This window comes from Chiroxiphia lanceolata, chromosome 9 (genome assembly GCF_009829145.1).
Source record: "Chiroxiphia lanceolata isolate bChiLan1 chromosome 9, bChiLan1.pri, whole genome shotgun sequence".
Taxonomy (NCBI): Eukaryota; Metazoa; Chordata; class Aves; order Passeriformes; family Pipridae; genus Chiroxiphia; species Chiroxiphia lanceolata.
The window spans coordinates 11,174,458-11,194,193 of NC_045645.1; the positions used below are offsets into that span (position 1 = coordinate 11,174,458).

Here is a 19,736-nt window from a genome sequence, read left to right on the forward strand (position 1 = left end):
CCAGGTCGCCGGGGGCATCCGAGATAAGGTTGCACAAACCTTCCCAAACCACCTGACTGCTTCCTTCCGGCTTCTGTGTGTCACAGTGACGCGGGCTGCCAGCAAAGAGCCGTCCAGGCTCTGCAGGGTCCCGAAGCACCGTCCTTTTCTCATCCCCGCGGGACAAGTGCAAGCAGAGCAACTTGCTCTGGCCGGGAGGTTGGCCCTGCCCGAGCCCTCCAGCCATCCCTTCCCAGACCTCCCTTGTTCTTTGGGTGTGTAGCCCGTGGTGGAGCCGTTCCCAAAGCCCCACAAAGCTGGGGCAGGTGCTGAGAAGCCAAAGCAGATGCCCAGGTCTGCCAGCGGGGGCCCTTTCGGGGTAGCTGGCAACAGGCTGTGCTGACTTTTCCCCCTTGGATCGGCTCTGAGGCCGGGAGGTGTTCGTGCACGTGCAGCACGTGGACTTTTGCTGTACATGTTGTGTTTTATTGTGAAGGCAGCAGGGGGGTTGCAGCAGCAGTTTGACATTGTTACAATGTGGCTCTGCAGTTGTCAGCTGCCCCCTCGTGCTCTGGGGGCCGTTTTGGGTGCCTTTTCTCCCTTTTGGGGCCATCAGTTGTGGCCATTGGGGTTGTCCAGTGCTGATGAGAAGGCACAGAGGTGCAGCAGAGCCCCTGGGTTGATGCCATTCATGTGTTCTCCATAGCCCTTACACTTGGGAAGGTTGAACAGTTAAATCCCTTTTTTATGGTGGGACTTAAAGGGGGAAAACAGATCTTTTGTTTCCTCTTTTAGAAAGACCAAAGCACAACTTGAGAGCCTGTGACTGTGACCATGAATTACAAATTAATATAGGATTCAAGCGGTGAGTTGGAAGGACAGCTCAGTGAGAGAATCCCTGAGTGCCTGGCATGGCAGGGATGTGATGTGCAGAGGACTCTCCCGTGTGGCATAAATCTGCCACTGCACAGTGATTGCTTTGTACTGCAGCAAAGTGGATGTAGGAGGATGTGGATTGTCAGAGATGTAGAGGGAACCAGTGGAAATGGAACTCAATGCAATCCTCTTTTCCTGTTAACTGTTCTGTGTCCTACGTGGGTGCCCATTGAAAAGTCTTCTATGAAAGGTGAGAAGCCAAACAAGAGAAAAAAGAAGAATCTTTGCTGTGACTACACTGCAGACAGAAGCACCCTGGAGACAGCATTTCTAAGCCTAAATAGTTGGTCACGTAAATGAAAAAGCTCTTTACAAGTTGCATGTTTAATGAACTCTTATCCAAAGGGAGCTGGTACGGGCAGGAGCAGTGTGTCCGTCACCGAGGGGGCCATGTCCCAACCCACTTCCTCAGCCCCACACTGTGTCCATGCCCATCATGCATAGACACAAATCTTTGCCACAAACAGAGGGGAAGTGTTGAACTCGAGACGTTTCACCACAAAGCCACTTCCTTCCTGACAGCCAGTGGTGAGCTGCCACAGGCATGACCCTTCCAACACTCTCTGCTGCTTCTCCTTCTCTTGGGCTTTGGATAAAGTGCTCCCAAGCAACAGAGGGATTATTTTTTTGCAACTTTTCTGTTTTTTTTTTATTAGCACAAACCTATTGCATTTCCATTACAGTATCCCAATACTGTATTTTTATAATCATTCCAGGCCTGCTGGTTGCACAGCTTTTTGTGCCATCCTACTTGGGTTGGAATTTTGGTAGAAGGTTCTTCTCCCCTATTGGTTCCTAATTCAAATTTCCATATTATCTATGATATCCAAAAAATGCATGCTGCTGCAGAGATCTCTGCTTAGATATTTCTAATCCCTGGAAGTGTTCAAGGACAGGTTGGACTTGGACTTGGGTCTTGGAGCAACCCTGGCCTAGCGGAAGGTGTCCCTGCCCACGGCAGGGGGGTGGAACAAGATGAGCTTTAAGGTCCCTTCTAAACAGAACCATTCTGTGATTTCCATCACAAAGCATCAATGTGGTGGTGCAGGGAGTGTCCACCACACTGAGCACAAGCCCAATCCCACCCGAGGCTCAGGATTGTCCATGGCCACCTTGAAGTACAAATTTGTGCTCAAGCATAAGCTCAGGGCTTGTATATCATGTCCTTGTATATGAAGGCCAGCTGTTCTCCCTGCCAAAGGATACTTCAGAAAACACAGCCCTTGGCTATAGGGGGTTCTGCAGCTTTGGGATTTAGTGGTTGCTAAATGGTCTCTGGGTGATGGGCATATCCCCTTGCCGAGAAGTCAACACGAAACCATGTTTTCACGGGTGGCATATACCTTCCTGTGAGTTGCTAATGGTGGAAATGAGGTAATAAGGCTTTTAAATTCATGCATTTTTTCAAACTGGTCGAGGGGAGGAGGAATGAAGGGAAGAACCACAATGGTTGTCTTTGTTGCAGTGTTCAGGATGTGGCCCTTCTGCCCTTTCCCTGCAACCCAGATGTTGATGGGTGCTAGACCTCTACGGCCCATCATTGCAGCCCAAAATCTGTGGGGCAGATGGGTGAAGGGACACTCTCAGTTTTGTGGAGGGCTGCAGAGGAGGGTCACAGGGCAGCCCCACATCGACCCTCAGTCACGAGGCATCGCCACAGATCTGGAAGGGCTTGGGGCAGCGTGTGAGGCTGAGTGTGAAGGCGAAGGTCAGCGCGGGTCTGCTGGCGCCTGGAAGGTGAACTTCGCAGGAGGGCTACGAAGAAGAGAAGAGCTCAGTCCTGGCGAGCTGCTCCCCGGGACAAGCCCTCTTGCCTGAAAAGGAGCAAAAATAATCCAAAAGACTCCTGATGAGCTCCATCCCACCTCTGACTCTCCTCTTGCCTGCGCCGCCTCGCACAGGCTGCTGCGGCTTTTCTTCCTGGAAAGGTTAGGTGGCAATGTTCACCCACACAATCTGCTCAAACCTTACCGAGAAGTTTACTGCTGAGCAAACTGCGGCTGCTCAGATAGACAGAGAGGGGAACGGTGAAAAAAACCCAGTTATGCAACTGTACAAGAGGAAAAAGGCTTATTTTCTTTATCCTGCAGTAACAAATTGATTTCCCTCCTGCTCCGAGCAGTCAGTATAACAGTGACTGGGACTTTCACTGTGGGATCGGCTGTAAGCTGGACAGGAGCAGTGCCCCCTACTCTATAAGCTGTGTCTTGGGGGAAAAAAATAAAAGCATTGCAAAAAGGAAAGCCACCTCCCCATCCATCACCCTACCTGCAGAGAAGGGCAGAAAAGCCTCCCGCCTCCTGTACTGGCCGTTTTCCAGGAAATGTTCAGGATTAAAGGTGTCTGGAGTCTCCCACACGTTTTTGTCGAACATTATCGAAGTCAGGCTGGTCATCAGAGTGGTGCCCTGCGAGAGGTGGGGAAAGCGGGCGATTACGTGGCAGAGAAGAGCCGAAGTGTTGTCAGACCGCGTTATTATTAGCTCTGTTCCACACACAGTGTAAACTACATTTTCTTAAGGGCAAAATGTGGTTTATTTTTTTTTCCCCTAAGCCATGTAATTAAATGAGGATGAAAACCTACAGGATTGTTCACTTCTGTGTGTCTTTAAGTATCACCATAGTGTTGATCCACACCTTGAGCTGCTGTAACAGGTGATGTTACTATAAACCAACTTTAAATTGGTAACACTGCAATCCCATAGGAATTTGAAGCAATTAAATCAAATACTTTTCAATCAGTTTGTTTTATTGAGCCTTAAAAAACCCCCAGACTTGATCTGTTTATCTCCACATCCTCCACAGGAAGAGAATATTCTAATCAATGTGGAGGAAAACACTCAGATTTTTTATTTCTAATTTTCCTTGATGCAACCAGCCATATAGATTGAAGAGTCTAGATGTATCTAAATCTAATATTTGCTTTCGTAATTGCAGCACAGTGTGCGTGCAACAATACCCACTACCTGGCTTTAATCAAGTTCTGGTTTTAATAGATGATTTTTAATACTCTGTGGAATTAACAAACACAAACTATTTGATTTCCTGTGTTTCTTGGCCCTCTATTCGCATGATGTGTGGAATATAAAATTACAAAATTTTAAGGGATAAATCTTTTAAAATTGGAAATTATGACCAACACCATAAGGATCTTACAATTCTCCTCTGTAAGGAACTGAGACCCATAACAGCCCCACACCCTCTATCAGGAGGGCTTGTATTTTCTATATAACGGTGATATCTCTGCAAGATCCTGCTGGTTGGTTCCCTTCCAGGTGAGATTTGGAATTTGGGCTGTGAAGACCCTGCTCTGGTAGGATGGAGGCTGGTGGACTGCACGCACTTTGGGCAGGTGGAAGCCGGCCAGGGTGGTGTCGCTGGTGGCCATCCTGGGCACCCCCAGTGGCACCACGTTGCCCATTCTCAGGACCTCGCTCAGCACCGCGCTGGTGTAGGGCATATTCTCCTTGTCGGCCATCGTGGGCTGGCGGGACTGGCCAAGCACCGTGTCGATTTCCAGCTGTACTTTCTCTGTGGAGAGCGAAAAAACAAAAACCTGTCTTCATAGAATCATAGATTGTTAAGGTAGGAAAAACCCCTTAAGACCATCGAGTCAAACATTAACCCAACACTGCCAGGCCACCACTAAACCGGGTCCCCAAGCACATATCCATACTCCTTTAGAAGATTTCCAGGGGTGGTGATTTCATTATTTCCCTCTTCCAGCCTCTTTCAGGGCTTGACAACCCTTTCAGTGAAGAAATTTTCTCTAATATCTAATCTAAACTTCCCCTGGCACAACTTGAGGCTGTTTCCTCTTCTCCAATCACCTATTCCTTGGGAGAAGAGACCAACCCCCACCTGGTTACAACCTCCTTTCAGGGAGTTGTAGAGTATGAGAAAGTCTCCCCTGAGCCCCCCAAGCCTCCTTTTTTCCAGGCTAAACCCTCCCAGCTCCCTCAATCACTCATTCTAAAAATTCCCAATAAGATACCTGGAGCACAGGCATATCCAACACATGGCAAAGCTGGGATAACTCTGTTCCCTGAGTTTCACTTATCTAGTTTTGGGCTAAGCAAAGGACCCGTCCGTGGCCCTACCCTGGATATGGGGGTACATGGCCATGTAGAGCACGGCCCAGCGGATGGCAGTCGCCGTTGTCTCAGTCCCAGTTAAGAACAGGTCCAAGGTGGAGCACAACAGATTTTCCTCATGGAAATATGAGCTGGTGTCACCCTTAAACTTAGGAGAAAAACATGGCAATGAAAACTCTTATTAAGGAGGGGATGATGCTTTCAAAAACCCGATCCAGAACCACTGGTATGTAACCTAAATCCTGCTGCTCCTTTATTATCTTCCAACCCTGGACTTGGAAATTTCTAGCTCTTATTTTCACTGAATTTTAAGCCCTATGGACTGTTTTGAAAGACAATCTGGATGCTGTAGAGCAATTCTTGAATGAAGGTAGTGTTTTTAAATGTCAAGTTTCCCAACAGCAAACACAGGCCTGAGAGCTCTCGTGTAAACCTGAACATGTTCCTGAGAGTCCTCCTACGCCATGTAACAGAGTGAAAAAGGGAAGAAGACAAAGTGTAAATACTTTCAAACGGAAAAAAAAAATCTATGTGTTTTCAAAGTGATCGGGCTCCTACTGTTTCTGGAGTTTGACATGGCAGAGGTAGGGAGGAGAAGGCATGAGGAGCGTGAGGCATAAGCGCCCCTGACAAAACAGACTTGAGTCGTCTCTACTCATTCTATGGGTTAATCTTTCAGTGGCTTTAGGCATTTCCCTCCTACCTTTTCTATTTCCCTCAGGTAACAGTCAATATAATCTCCTGCCTCGGACTGGTCCAAATGCTCCTTGTGCTTTGCGATCACACCTTTCACAAAATATCGAAGTTTCTCCCAGTGCCTGAAGATTTTCTTGAAGGTCCTGGCAGCCAGCTATGACCAAAGGAAAAGCGTTATACAACTGGTGAGAAATCAGGACAGAGCAGAAGAGCATTTCTTGAGTTTGAAAAGAGCAGGTATCATTGTTGAGATTATAGGACAATTTATCAACTCCACTTGCTGCCAGGAAGAAACATGAGTTTTGCTACAAAGGTCCAATTGGTGCAAATCTACTATGTAAACAAGTACAAACAAGATAAGAATGGCCCAGATGTTTTCTGCTGATAAAATTCTCTGATTGCACCAAATGTGAGGTGGCCACAGATGAGGTGGGTGCAGATTGGCTCTTTAGTGCCCTCATGGAGGGGACAGAGATCAGACCTGACCCATGGTATGTGGCCATGCAGGAACTACATTTATGTTGTTCTTTGGCTATGTAACACATAAGATTGGGTTTACAATCCCGTAGTATGTTTTTTTCCCATATGCCCAAATTATTTTAACTTACTTCCTTGCTTTCCTGATAGATTTGTGTATGTTTCCAGTCTAATGTAGAACAATACTTTTGGAAATTTTTCTTATAACGTGACTTTTTCTACAGGGAAAAGGAGATTATATCAGTGCCTTAGAAACTCCAGTTTCTGAGCTCTTACAAGCAGCTGAAGCTAGAAAAACATCCAACTCTCTTTACCTGGCCCCAGAAACTTCCAATGAGTAGCAGTGTTTCAGCCAGCAAGTGCAGTAATTCCTGGAAACGGTTGTCATGGTAGTCAAAGCGGTTCCCAAAAGTTATGGAACAGATGATGTTTGAAACAGCACCATTAATTTTGTAGTGAGGGTCAAATGGTTGTCCTGGAGGAAATAAAATGAAAGAAATTGCCTGAAAGGCGGTTGTAGCCAGGTGGGGGTTGGGTTCTTCTTCCAGGTGACATGCGACAGGACAAGAGGAAATGGCCTCAAGTTGTGCCGGGGAGGTTTAGGTTGGATATTGGGGAAAATTTCCTCACTGAAAGGGTGGTCAGGTATAGAAATATGCTGTCCAGGGCACTGATGGAGTCACCATTAATGGAAGTGTTTAAAAGGCTTGTGGATATGGCACTTGGGACCTTGATTTAGTGGTGAACACAGCAGTGCTAGGTGGCTGAATGATCTTAAGGGACTTTTCCTATCTAAATGGCTCTCTGATTCCAATAACAGCTTTTTTTTTTCTTTAAAGTCTCAGTCAAAACCACAACTCTACCACAGCTGTAAAGCTGGGGTGAGATCTCACCTAATTCTCACCCATGGTGATGATAAAGGCTTCAGTTGGGTCTTGAGGTACCCACCAACCCCATCACTTCCACCATCCCATTGGAGGTTAGGCCCTGTGGGCCATGATATCCTTTCCCCAAGGACATCCCCTCCTGTCTCCAGCCCAGGCTGCTGGCAGACACTGACATTGGCACAGAGCTGCCCAAGCAGGGTTTGAGACACCAGGGAAAACAACCAGAAGCAGGGTTTGAAACGAGAGAAAACAACCAGAAGCATACCATGCTATGGCTGTTGAGTTTGTATGCTGCAACACATTTGGTCCCTCAAAGCTTAGCCCAGGGCAGGGAGCACTGCAAAAATACCATTGCGCTGACCTTTATTTGTCCACCACAAAGAAATCCGGTGACATGAGGGAGAGAGGGAAGAGTGTTTCAAGTCTCTGTGCCCACTGTAAACTCCAGCAACAGCTCATATGGCCCATAGACATGATGCACATTTACAAGAATAAAGTGTGGTGTGACACTCGTCACATCTGCACTCCGTGGGAGGGCTGTTGAGCAGACACCATCATCTCCCAGGACACATTTCAGCAGTGTGGAGAGCTCCTTGCTGTGACATGAGAGACTAATCTCAGTAACAAACCCAACCCACCCCTGAGCTTCTGTCTCTACACTGGGGAGCATCACTTTGAAATGCAAGGCACTCTGCACAGGACTGCTGATCTCCACTCTTCAAGAAAGTAATTAAACCGGGCTGGTGCTCGGATATCAGAGTGATGGACATGATCACTATTTGTCATTGCTAATGGGAAGAAAGGCCCAAACCAGCAGCTTAATTAGTTTATTGATTAGGAATATAAAGGACTATAATCAATTGGCAACATGGAGTATTTGGCTTGTTCAGTGCAACAGCAATTAAAATGGAGCAAGTTTAGTATATAATTTCACAATTCCTATTTAGATCTTTCTTGTTTACTATATATAGCTCCATAGAATTAGCTCAGCCCCATCTGCTTCTATTTAAAGCTGAAGTGCAACATCACCCATGTACCAACATACAAATTATTCTTACTAATATCCCTCTGGCAGTTTTTAAAAGCTGGACCATAAAAGAGCAAAACACACACTTCATCTTTATGTGACACAAAAGGAAAGCCTGACTAAACAAGTTTTAAAATACTTTGCAAAACCAAGGACAAGCAGAGGTTAACTAAGCCTCTGAGTGGTAGTGCTTGATAGCAGGAGAGCTGCATTTATTCCTTCGCAGAATACAGGAGACACCTTCTTAGCCCTATAAACATGCATGTTTTAATAACCAGCCACTATGTATTTGCTTGATATTAATAAAGAAGAACTGAAATAGGAGGCCTGAGGTCTAAAGTAAGTGCTAAAAGGCACAGTCTGGAAGTGTAAGATAGAGATTTGAGCTATTGAAGAAATGTTTTGCATGTTAGGAGCTGTGCTGGGGTAAGGGTTTTACTTCTCATTGTTCGTTTAGCTGGAAGCTCTGAGCACGTTGCTGTACATTAACCCCCCACCTTTTTCCTCCTCAATCGTCTCCACGAGGTACCGGCTCTCCTCTTGCACTTTTTCCTCAAAATTTACAGCAAGGCTCTTCAGGGTTGCTAAAACAAACTTTCTCTGTTGCCTCCATATGTGCCCATTTGAAGATATGAGCCCTGTAGGTGGAAAAAACAAGTGAACAAACCTCTCTCTGGGTCATGTGTGAGCATTAGGATTCAGAAGCAGCCATTCATCGTGAACAAAAACCCCAAACCAAAGCAAACAAAGCCCATAGATATGGAAAAACTATGGCTTTGCCTGGGAATTAAAATTCAAGAGTAATTGGCTTATGCTAAAGATCTTTAGCTTTATGGATTTGCTTTAATCTGCTACTTTGTCACTTTGCGTGGGAAAAAAAGGTGTAAGCCAAAATACTATGAGCACTATCACGCTGCTGGCAGAGCTGCAGGCAGGAGCACCACATCCCATCTCTGGAGCTGTATGCAACTGAGGGAGAAAAAGTAAAGGAGAAATTAAAACCAAAGGGAAAACTCTTCAAATATATCGTTTGCTGGGCAGCTCGAATTTATTTCTCCTCTTTCATCAAGACCTGGCTTTGATCCCATCCTCATCCCTAAATCTCAGAGAAATTAAAACATACTCCTGGGAGGTTTTTAGTCTGAATTCAATTCTTGCCTTCCCCAGTGCAGTTCACAAGTGTTGAATTCAGCCTGTTCCTTTCACTCTAATTGTTATCATTCCAAATGGATAAAATATTTGTCCCCAAATCTTGGTAGTCGTGCTTACCAAAGCCTTTGAATATTTCTTGAAGGAGTGGAATATTTGGCCGATCAGCAAATATTTCAGCCTGGTGGACAAGAGCTTCTCTCACCATCTGGTATCCGTTGACAACCACGAAAGTCAGACTTCCAAATTGCACACTGAAGATGTTCCCATACTGACCAGTGAGCTGAAAGAGAGATCATTGCCCTCTGAGGTCAATAAGGTGGGGATTTTAGAAACTCATCTGGACAAGACCTTGAACAAGGGGATCTAACTTAAAATTTAATCCTTCCTGAAGCAAGGGGACTTAAGAAAAACCCAAAACCAAGCCTGCACATCCCATCCAATCTAAACTATTCCATGAAGGCTGGAGAAGGCCTAAAAAGAGCTGGAGAGCTGTAATGTGGGAGAGATGGTTTGCTTATATTTGTTAGCAGGTGTGACCTGGGTTTTACCAGGTGTTTGCATCAATTTGACTTGTAAGAAGGACATGACTTGCTTTGTAACTGATGGGCATTTCTTCATGGAAAGAGTACAAAAAGTGGAAGCACCACCTGGGTCACCACACTCAGGTTCTTCCTGCTCAGGGCAAAGTAAAACGAATTATCTCTTTCATCAGCTTTGTGTTTAAAGTAGTGTGGCTTCTCCAGCTCTCCCACTTAGAGGGGAGCTCCAGCTGCTTATGGATGGAAATGTACTTCTAATTTTAAGCCTGAATGCATTTATGTCCAAATTATAGCCATTTTCCTTGCATGGATTCTGCTGGCCTTAGTGCCTCCTGGCTGATGTATGAGAGCAAAGGACAGTCGCATCCTGTCTCTGCCAAGGAGTTCATCCTCTTCTCAGTGTGAGTGTACATGGAAAGGCACACACAGTCACCCTGAACTGCTGTGGTGACTCATGAAACCATCCTGGGACCAAATGGGTGTTTCAGTGGCTGTGTGTGTGCAAATGAATGGGATTAATGTTCTTAATAATTGTGTGTATTGACAAAATATTCTGAGCTTGCTGCTTCAGCCTTCCCCAAGGGTACCCTCAGGGGACATCTGTGCTAGTAGCATGTGAAAACCCAGGGTAGATAAGCTGGTGTCAGCCTGCTAAGTAAAAGCAAGAGATAAATAGTCAGTAGAAAGGATATTTGCAGCCAGCAAGTCAGAACTTCTCCCACCTTTTCAGAGAGTCATACTCAGCATGTATAAAATATCTCTCTTTTGTTGGCTTTGATGGGAGCCAAAGCTCTGGAAACCTTTCAAGAGCAATCACTGCCTCTTTCTGCAACACAGAAGAAGCCACAGGGCTGGTTAATTCAGGGTCTTAAATGTTTCTTTCAGATGTAATGGGGCAAATTGTTACCCTCTGAGCAAAGAAAATTTCCGGAGGTGATCCTCACAGTCCCAACAGTTCATTTCTCACACAGCACTTGCTGTCTGTCCCCCAGCCTGGCTCAGTCCTTCCTGGGCTCCAGAAGAAAATGGTCATGGTCAGATGGGAAGAAAGAGGAGGAACATGTAGGTCTTCCTCCATTATGGGTTTCTTTTCCATTTAACCTTCCTACTCTCATGGAAGAGGAGGTGACAGTGAGAGATAAAATCAAGAAGGGTCATCTGTCATACATGGTTATTATATAGGTAGTTCTTCAGAGGCTGCCCTTGCTTCTTCCCAGTTTGGTGACAAAAGTCATGGAAGAGGTTAAGATATTGTTAGTAGGAGAAATGTCCATGGAGCTCTTACCTTCTGCAGGGCAAGATGGAGGGGCTGCTTGAAATCCACAAAGGTTCCTACGAGAGGAAAGAGCTGCGGCCCTGGAGGAAAATTCCTGGGTCGTCTCTTTTTCACAAGGTCAATAATCAAAAGAAACAAGAGCAGAAATACCAAGAGCATCCGACCATTCAGCTTTTCCAAGAGAGAAACCAAATCAGACCAAAACTGAAGCTCCATCTTGGCTGATGAACTCACAGATTTTCATCCCAGGAAGGGACGTGATTCTGGTGTTACATTTGCTAAAACAGGAGTAAGAAAGGACTGGAAAGGAAACAAAAAAAACTAAGACTGGTAGCTTTCTGAGGACAGGACTTGCCATGGGCGAGCTGCTTTTCCATGTGCTGCCAGACGTCCTACTGAATAAGTAACTGTGAACACCAGGACCTCCAAAAACAACCCCAAAACCTTAAAACATTTGGCCAACCAAAAGCAATCTTGCAAATCTTTAGCTTTACATTTCTGTCAACTCCCTAATTTTCTTATAGAAGAGCATTTCTCCGTTTTGCCCTGGACAAGGGACTCCTTTATACAGACACCTAGCTGAGATTATCAGCATGGCAAACATTTGAGGTGAGGTGAAAGCAGCTTACTTGGCTAATTACATATGGTGGGCGTTGCATAGATTCAGAAATGGTGAGGCATCTGAGGTGATGGACATCATACAAGTGGCTAAGAGGCTGATCCTATTAAGTGCTAAGCACCCTCTGCAAAGAGCTGGATGCCATCAGTGCCCACCAAAGCCTTCTCAGCTTTGTCAGAGCCATCAGGTGAGGTTCGGACAAGGGAAGCACGGCAGGAGCCCAGGGCTCTTCCAGCCACTTAAATAAGAGATAAAGGAGCTTTATTTCGAGAGTGAGAAGACAGACTCATGCATTTGCCATGAGATTGCAACTTATGCATTTAAATCTCCTGGGTTTTCTGAAAATCTCCTTTGAATTAAGCTTCACGCTGTCCTGGGGGAAGGCTGCAGAGCACTGACGTTGACCTCTGTGACTGGAAAGCAGTCTCATGTCACCTGCTAATACTTTAGCTACAACTTGTTTCCAGCTCCTTTTTTTCCTTTTTCCTTTTTTTTTTTCTTTTTCTTTTAATAAATTTACTTGCAAACAATCTAAATTTATACCAAAGCAAAGCTGTCAGTAACGAGTTTTCAAATTATTTGCCTAGAAGTTACAGTGAGGAGTTCAGAAGGGTAGTAAATTTTTCTTGTCATAGAATCCCAGAATGGTTTGGGTTGAAGGGAACTTAAAGACCACCTAATTCCCACTCCTGCCATGGGCAAGGAAGCTATGTCTTCAGTATTTTTCAGAAAGCTTTAATTTTCCAGAAAAAAAGAGCAAATTTTCGTAGGGAGCAACCATTGGGAAAAAATTGGCATTCTCTAGTTTTTCAACATTTTTACAAACTTTGTTGCCCATGTCTTTCATTACCTTAGAAGCACACACAGGCTGTATGATAGACCTTCACTTCAGCTTTTGCAGAAGTCCTTTTTAAGAGCAACCCACCCCTCTCTCTTTGAAGTATTATTTACAGGTTTCTGGATGGGACTAGGCATCAAATGGGGAGGAACAGTGGGACAAACATTTCACATCACTTGTCTATGAAGTGTATTTTGCATGTCACCATAGCACAGCTGCGAGCAGCAGTGGTTGGACATGCTGTGCTTCTCCCCATGCCAATGCACCAACCCTCGTGTTCCAGCCTTCCTGGTGTGGCAAGCCAAGCCTCGCTTACCAGAGGCTAAATCAGGATAGCAGGCTCATGCTCTTCATCCTGGCATCGGGGAGATGACTCGGTTGGTGGAGGTGTCAGCCTACAGCATGCTCAGAGGGACTGTGATGATAAGGCGTCAACTTCTGCTAGCCCAGTTTCACTCCTCTGTTCCTCGCTATGCCATATGATTTGTCAGCATGCACACAGAGTGCAGATCCCTCTACCACTTGTGGCTGCTGTGAATCGGGCTACGTGCAAAGCCAAGGTGTTAATGTGTTCTTCTGGGTGGTGTTGTGGGGGTGGATGCATCGTGGTTGACAGGAGAAATGTTATTTTTAGCAGGAGGAGCACATTTTGCATGTACTCACATGTGTCTTGTCAGTCACAAACCTCAAGCCTATTCCTTTGCCTTGAAGTTTCACATGTCCAAAAGCATCCCCTCACAAAGTTCTTAACACACCAGATTTCCTAAAAATTAGGGAAGAGCATTCCAGTATTACCAGGGCTCTCCTAACCTTGGCAGACAATAACACTAGCGTGTTATCAAACTGTGTCACGATGATGCTATTTTGGGTCCTAGGCTTTAATCAACTCAGTGCTCAGCACGTGGTGATGTGCAGATCCCCAAGGCATAGAGGAAGTCACATCACTACAGTGCATGGGCAGTGCAAAGGTGTTGGACAACTCTGATTTTTGTAGTTTTGATAAGACCCTTAGCATAAGATCCTGGTCACCCGGAAGATGAACCTGTTCCTCTGGTCAGCACCACGAACATCAGTCTTATGTGGTCCAAATAACCAAAATTTGAATTAATATGAGGATGAGAACTCACACATCTAGTAGGGAACAGGATGTAAACCCACCTTCCCCCAATTTCTCCTTGAATACCTTCTCTGACCCCAGCACACAACTTTTGACCACCTCACCTGAGCTCCTGAATACCATGTAGATAACTTGTGCCATATTGCATGGACACACACACATCACTGCTTGAATATTAAGGCATCTTGAACAGCCAACAGACAGAAATTGGCCCATATGCTTTGTACCTTCTTCCCTGGCTAGATGTCTAACTGTGTGCAGAAGGTTTTGAAACACAAAGAGAAACATTCTGTTAAAAATGCAATTACCATTTGTTTTTCAAGATAGAGTATCCCATTATTTTTTCCAGAGAAGTGAAATTCAATAAGGTTACAACAGAATGTAGTCCAACAGTTACCGTACTTTCAGAGCATTATTTAAGCTACAGAATTTCTTAATGATTAGAAACATATGTAGGAAAAATCACATGCGAAATGAAATGACTGGAGACAATTTTCCCCCAAAACACTTTTTTTTTTCAGGCAAGTAACAGCTCATCCACCACTGTGGTTCCATCCATCATGTTGGAGGTGTGAGACCCCCACCCACCCAGGGAGCCGTGTGCTCAGGTCATGTCAACAAACAGGCTCCAGAGAAATCCAAGGACCTATCCTGTCTTACACCAAGGAATATTTTGCTGTTTCTTCCCTCTTTGTGTTAGTCCCAAAGGAGCAGGGCAATTTTCACCATGGACAAGCTGGTGAACAGCAGCGACTGCCCCAGTGAGTGTCCTAAAGCCACGTCCCAGAAGGTTTCACAGAGGTGCAGCTGCTGTTTCATGATCCAGCCAATGTGAGTCTTCATGAACCTGGAGTCAGTGACAGCTTTGGACACTCATTTGCTTTTAGGACTTACTTTACTGGATCAATTGAAAAGATTTGTAATTTCAGAAGGCCAGGAATGGGAAGTGCTGGGGCATCCAAATCTCCTGGAGCAAGCTCAAAAGACATGGTTGAACTCATTTCTTATGCTTAAATTCCCTGCTTGGGGTGATTTCACAGGTACAGAAGGACTCCTCTGGGAGCTCAGGGCTCAGATATATCTAGGACTTTGACTACAAGCCCCAGAATCAGGGAGCCAAGTACGTATTTGCTGCTGTGTCTATGTGGTGAATACTAAAATACCTCCAGTTTCGCATCTTCTCTCTCTCCTTCCTCACACAAACTAGATGTAAATATTCCCTAGGTTTTCCTGGAACCATAGACCTCTCACCTGTACCCTCCTGGCCACAGCAACATTTCCAGCACTCAGAGCTATAAGACAGGGGGCTGTCGCCAGGAATGGGTAAAGTGAAAGTGAGGCATTATGAGCAGTGTGAGTAGACCTACAAAGTGTCCCACTGTGCCATCTGGGAGGGATCCCAGAAGATGGGAAGCTCAGTCCCACTCTGCAGCAGGCCAAAATGTCCATTTTCTGCTGTGGTGAAAGGTTTGCATTCAGACTTGTCAGCCAGATAATTAGATGTAGGTAGCACAAAGCACTGCAGGGAAGCTCCCTGTGCTCCCGGACCCTGGATCACCCCTAGCTTTTTGGTCTGTTGGCCAAATTTTATTCCCTTCCCATCCAGGAGCTGCACTGCCTCAGAGCCCAGACGGACGCACGGAATAAGATTTGGGGGTGCCGGCTGCTTCCCCCCGAGGGGGCCGAGCCCGAGGCAGTGCCGGCGGCAGCCGCCCACCATCCCCCTGGCAAGGCTCTCCCACCGTCTGCCGCAACCTGGCACAGCCGGGGCTGCAACCCCGGCTGTTCGCGCGGGGCGGCTTCCCGCATCCCAGTCCGTCCTCCGGCTTCCCGCAAACCTCCGGAATACTCTCCCTTCTAAAGCGCACCTTTTCAGTATTCACAGAGAAGAGTACAGTCACATATTCCTCTCAAAGCCACAAGGACTTGACTAGAGCTAAAATGTCATTTATGTACATATCACAAGCGTTTTTCTAGGCACAGATGTCTTTCTGGTGCCAATATGCTGTTTATGTACTTATCTGTCACAAGCACATGTCTACATACATATGCCCTGCTGGCAGAGGCACAGAGCATTTTGAAACTCTTATTAGACTGCTAATGAATAATACGCATACAAAGGAGAAAACAGAAGGTGGGTCTATCAGGAACAGCCTCTTTCTTAACTACCTTTTAATTGTAGGAGAGGAAGAAAAGAGATGAATTTTGATATGTTGGCATCTGTGAGGGCCTGCTTAGCAGCATCCAACGCCATCATTTTAAAAGTGGATTTTTCGCAGGTTTGGGTATTTTGGGGGGGAGGGGAGGATTTTTTTTTTCCTCTTAAAAAAAAAAAAATCCACAAAATTTTGACACTGAGAGTATTGCAAATCCTGGTGCCAATGATGTACGATAGTGTGATTGTCACCATGGAATGCTGAAAAGCCCGAGCAGCTGTTTGGCATATTGACAGTGCGAATTCGGAGCGTTTTAAATGCAAATGACAGTATTCAATTGATCGCAGGAAAACAATGGGTCATAGCCTTACCTTTCCTTGGCTATGCTCTGAATAATCAGGCTGCAAATCCATGCACAATAGGGATATTGTACACGTTCTGGGGATTTTGTTCCCCGCGTACATGGGGGTCGATGTGATGCTTCTTTTGGGCAGAGCTGAAATAGAGGTGCCGCTGCACCGTCCCCGGCACCTCGCTGGGGTGACGTGGGGAAAAGGGCATAATTTGCTCCAAATCCACCACGTCCTAAGTGTCAGCCTGTTTTTCTTCACTTCTATCCTTTTCTGCTTGCTCTTTAATCATTCCCAAGGGTGGCTGGCTTTCTGCCTGACTTGTCTCCATTATACCCTGCTGCAATCAATATGGCAAGCAGAAATCAGCAGGAGAAGGCATGTTCTGCTCCCAGTGAGAGCCGGTGGGAGGGAAGGAGATCAGGCCAGCCAGCTGCAACCCCAGCCCGGCAGGCAAGTCGAAATCCAGCCGAAAAAGCTGCCACCAGACGGCTGGGTCCTGTTTGCTTCATGGTGCCTCCTGCCTGGCAGCGAGCAGCAGGTAAAGCTATTCCTCCCTTTCTGAGCCCAGGGAGGGCAGACAGGAAAACCTGTGGTAAAACTTACACTGAAAGTCGCTTTTTTGTTTGTTTGTTTGCTGTTTTGTTTTGTTTTTGTCTTTGTTTTGTTTTTGTTTTGTTTAGTGGGGGAAAGAAAAAGAAAGGTCTTTCCAAAGCAGAAAAATTCAGGAATGGAGGAGCCAGCCTTTCACCCTGAGCAGGTCTGTTACATATGGACGCTGCTGAGCACTTGCTCGTTCAGGTAGGTTCATACTGGTTCAGGTCTCCAAGGTTGGCCATATTAAATTGAAGGCAGCCACTCTCACTTCTGAATATCTCTAGCCTTAGATTTTTGTTTTTAAGACCCACATTTCTTTGAAGAAAAGTTCAAAAACCATAGAGAAGTGCTGTGGGTGAGGGCATCACCCAGTGCTTTCTGCCCATGGCTTTATCTTACCTCATACATATATGACATCTCTCTCCAAGAATTTTAACTTTGTGAATTTCTTCCCTTTCCTTAGTTAGTAAGCCTGAAAGGGCTTTTCAGGGTCCATTTCATTCCTACAAGCCCCTGATTGTATCTAAATTGCACCAGTGAGCAGTGCTTTTCTGTCTCCTGTGCTTCCATCCACCCTTCTGGTTTTTCAGTCTTAAACACTTTGGGTCAAGCACAGTTTTTTGGATCTCCTTAGTGGGTGAGTTATGTGCTCTGAGACATTTTTGAGTGCTTATGCAATACAACCACTGTACAAACAGCAATGCAGTTGCCAGAGCAGTTGCTGAGATGTCTGCAAGATATCCATGGACAGATTTGCACCTGGAATCAGAAGGGTGAGTGGAACATCACAAATGGCTGATGCTCCTGTGCCATCTGAATTTAGAATCTATGTGAGGGCACCAGAAATTGCCTTTTCCAGGGAATTTGCCAATTAGAAAAAGTTCTATTCTAAAAGGAGAGGTTCATGAGGAGCTGGAATTGGAGACCACATGGCTAATGTCATCCATTCATGGAGTCCTGTTAGGAAGCTCCACAATTTTTTTTCAGGCTTTTCCAATTTTGCCCAGCAATCCCAGTCACCTATACTGCCTAGGTACAAAAATCAAGGGATTGTATGACTAACTTACACCTATTTCACCATTCAAACTTTCCATCTCTGATGGAAGGCAATGAGTAAGACCCAGCATCATTATTACCTTTCCCTTCCTAAGATAAATCTGTTTACCTGTAAAATAGATGCATTAAAAACCAATCAGCCAATAGAAGTAATTAGTTACAGCATAGGCATGTGATTTGCTCAGCCTCTGGAACGGGGTAATGTCTTGCTTAGCTTGAACTCTTTGCTGATGGATGCTTGGTGAAAGGTCTTGGAGACGATGTACTCAGCTAAACGCTGGGGAGACAGAGAGTGATTACTACAGAGAGACATTGCTCAAGTCAGCTCTGCAAGAAATTCATCACCAGCAGCATTGGCACCACACATGAGCAGCAGCGTATGGAAACTGAACTGTAAAAAGTAACAAAATCAGGGAACTAAGGGAATGTTGCATATCGTGAGCGTGGGGGAATGCATCATTTCCCAGAGGGAGAAACGTTCTTGGTTAGAAGGCTTTTGTTTTGTTATAGGAAATGCTTGGATGAGGGAATTTAGCTGTGGACACAGAGCCTTTGTTTTCTGGGAACAAAGGGAACCAAACCAACACAGGTTGGTAACAGATAAACTTTCTGTGCTGAGCTGGAGGGTACAGCCTTGAGCTTGCAATAAAACACACAGTACTGGCCTCTTGGGCCTAAAATCCCATAGCCCAAAGAGCTGCCCCTGGAGGGAAGTTTATAGCTCATTTCTGCTTATTGGCCAGAAGACCACACTAAAATAAAGCCACCACCAGGAGCAAGAGAAGGGGCTGCTGCAAAAGGCTTCTGCCCGTCTCCAACGTGCACATGTCTGAGCAAGATGGTCTTGATAAACCTTTAAAAGAAGGAGATGTTGGCTTCAGTCTGGAAGGCCAATGCTTTCTCTGAGTCTTTCTGGGAAACTCCTCCTGCACTGGAACCAGGAATTGGGGTCTCCTCTGCCCCAAAGGCTTTCTGTGACCCCTTTTACCTGAAAGGTGAAGCACAGCAGCCTTCAAAAGCTCATGAACACCCAACCAAGAGTTGAATTTCATGTTGAATATGACAAAATCCCATATCATTTACAAGTAGTTTAGCACATCTGGAACGAAAAAGAAGATGCCTTGTCTTCAGCTAAATGGAGGGTCTGATCTCATCCTACCAGAAGGAGAGGAGTAACAATAAAACAACTCCACAACCGTCCCTTGTGATGACAGGACTAGTAGAATTTTTCCAGTCCTGCTGGCAAACAGTAGAAGGCAGAAGTCTTGTGGAGACAGAAGGAATAAAAACAAAATGTCTTGCAAAAGGCTAGAAAACTTTCCCGAAGCATTTTTCTTTAAACTTAACCACAAGATTTACAAGCTTATTATTAGTTCCCCTCTCCTAACATAAAAAGAGAAATTTAAAAAGTGTAGATTAACACATTTTTGGATATCGTCCAAGCTCTCAATTCCTCTGCTTAAAGGATTATTTTAACAAATCAAAGATCACTTTTTGGGTGGCCTGCAGAGACGCGAATTTGTGTTCTTTCTGTAGGAAAAATGGTCACTTCTAGAAGGGTGTTTAGTTGTGCCTCAGACAAATACAGAGGCAAATCCAGTCCAGCTCCTGATCTAACTAAGAGGCAGTTTAAGAACAAGTCAAATCACTGTGAAAGGAACAATTGTCTTGGAATGGAAAAAAAAATTATATATATATATATATTCACTTAAAGGCAATCTTCGTAAACAGGTTGAACAAGACTACGAGGCTGGAGGAACAGATGGGAAAATGGAACAAACAGATGGAAAAACTCTATTTCTGAAAAAAAAATAATCTATTTGTAAAGCTATAACTATTTTGAATGAATGTTTCAATGTTAGGGAGCTGAGGCATGAGAAAATTCATAACAAGGCCATAAATTCTTACATCTGAGATCAATAGGATGGCAGGTCTTTTAGG

General features: G+C 45.2%; 1 pseudogene; it reads right to left on the reverse strand.

Moving 5' to 3' along the window:
• Positions 1-2,467: 2,467 nt before the first annotated feature.
• Positions 2,468-11,278, reverse strand: LOC116790711 (annotated as a pseudogene).
• Positions 11,279-19,736: the final 8,458 nt, after the last annotated feature.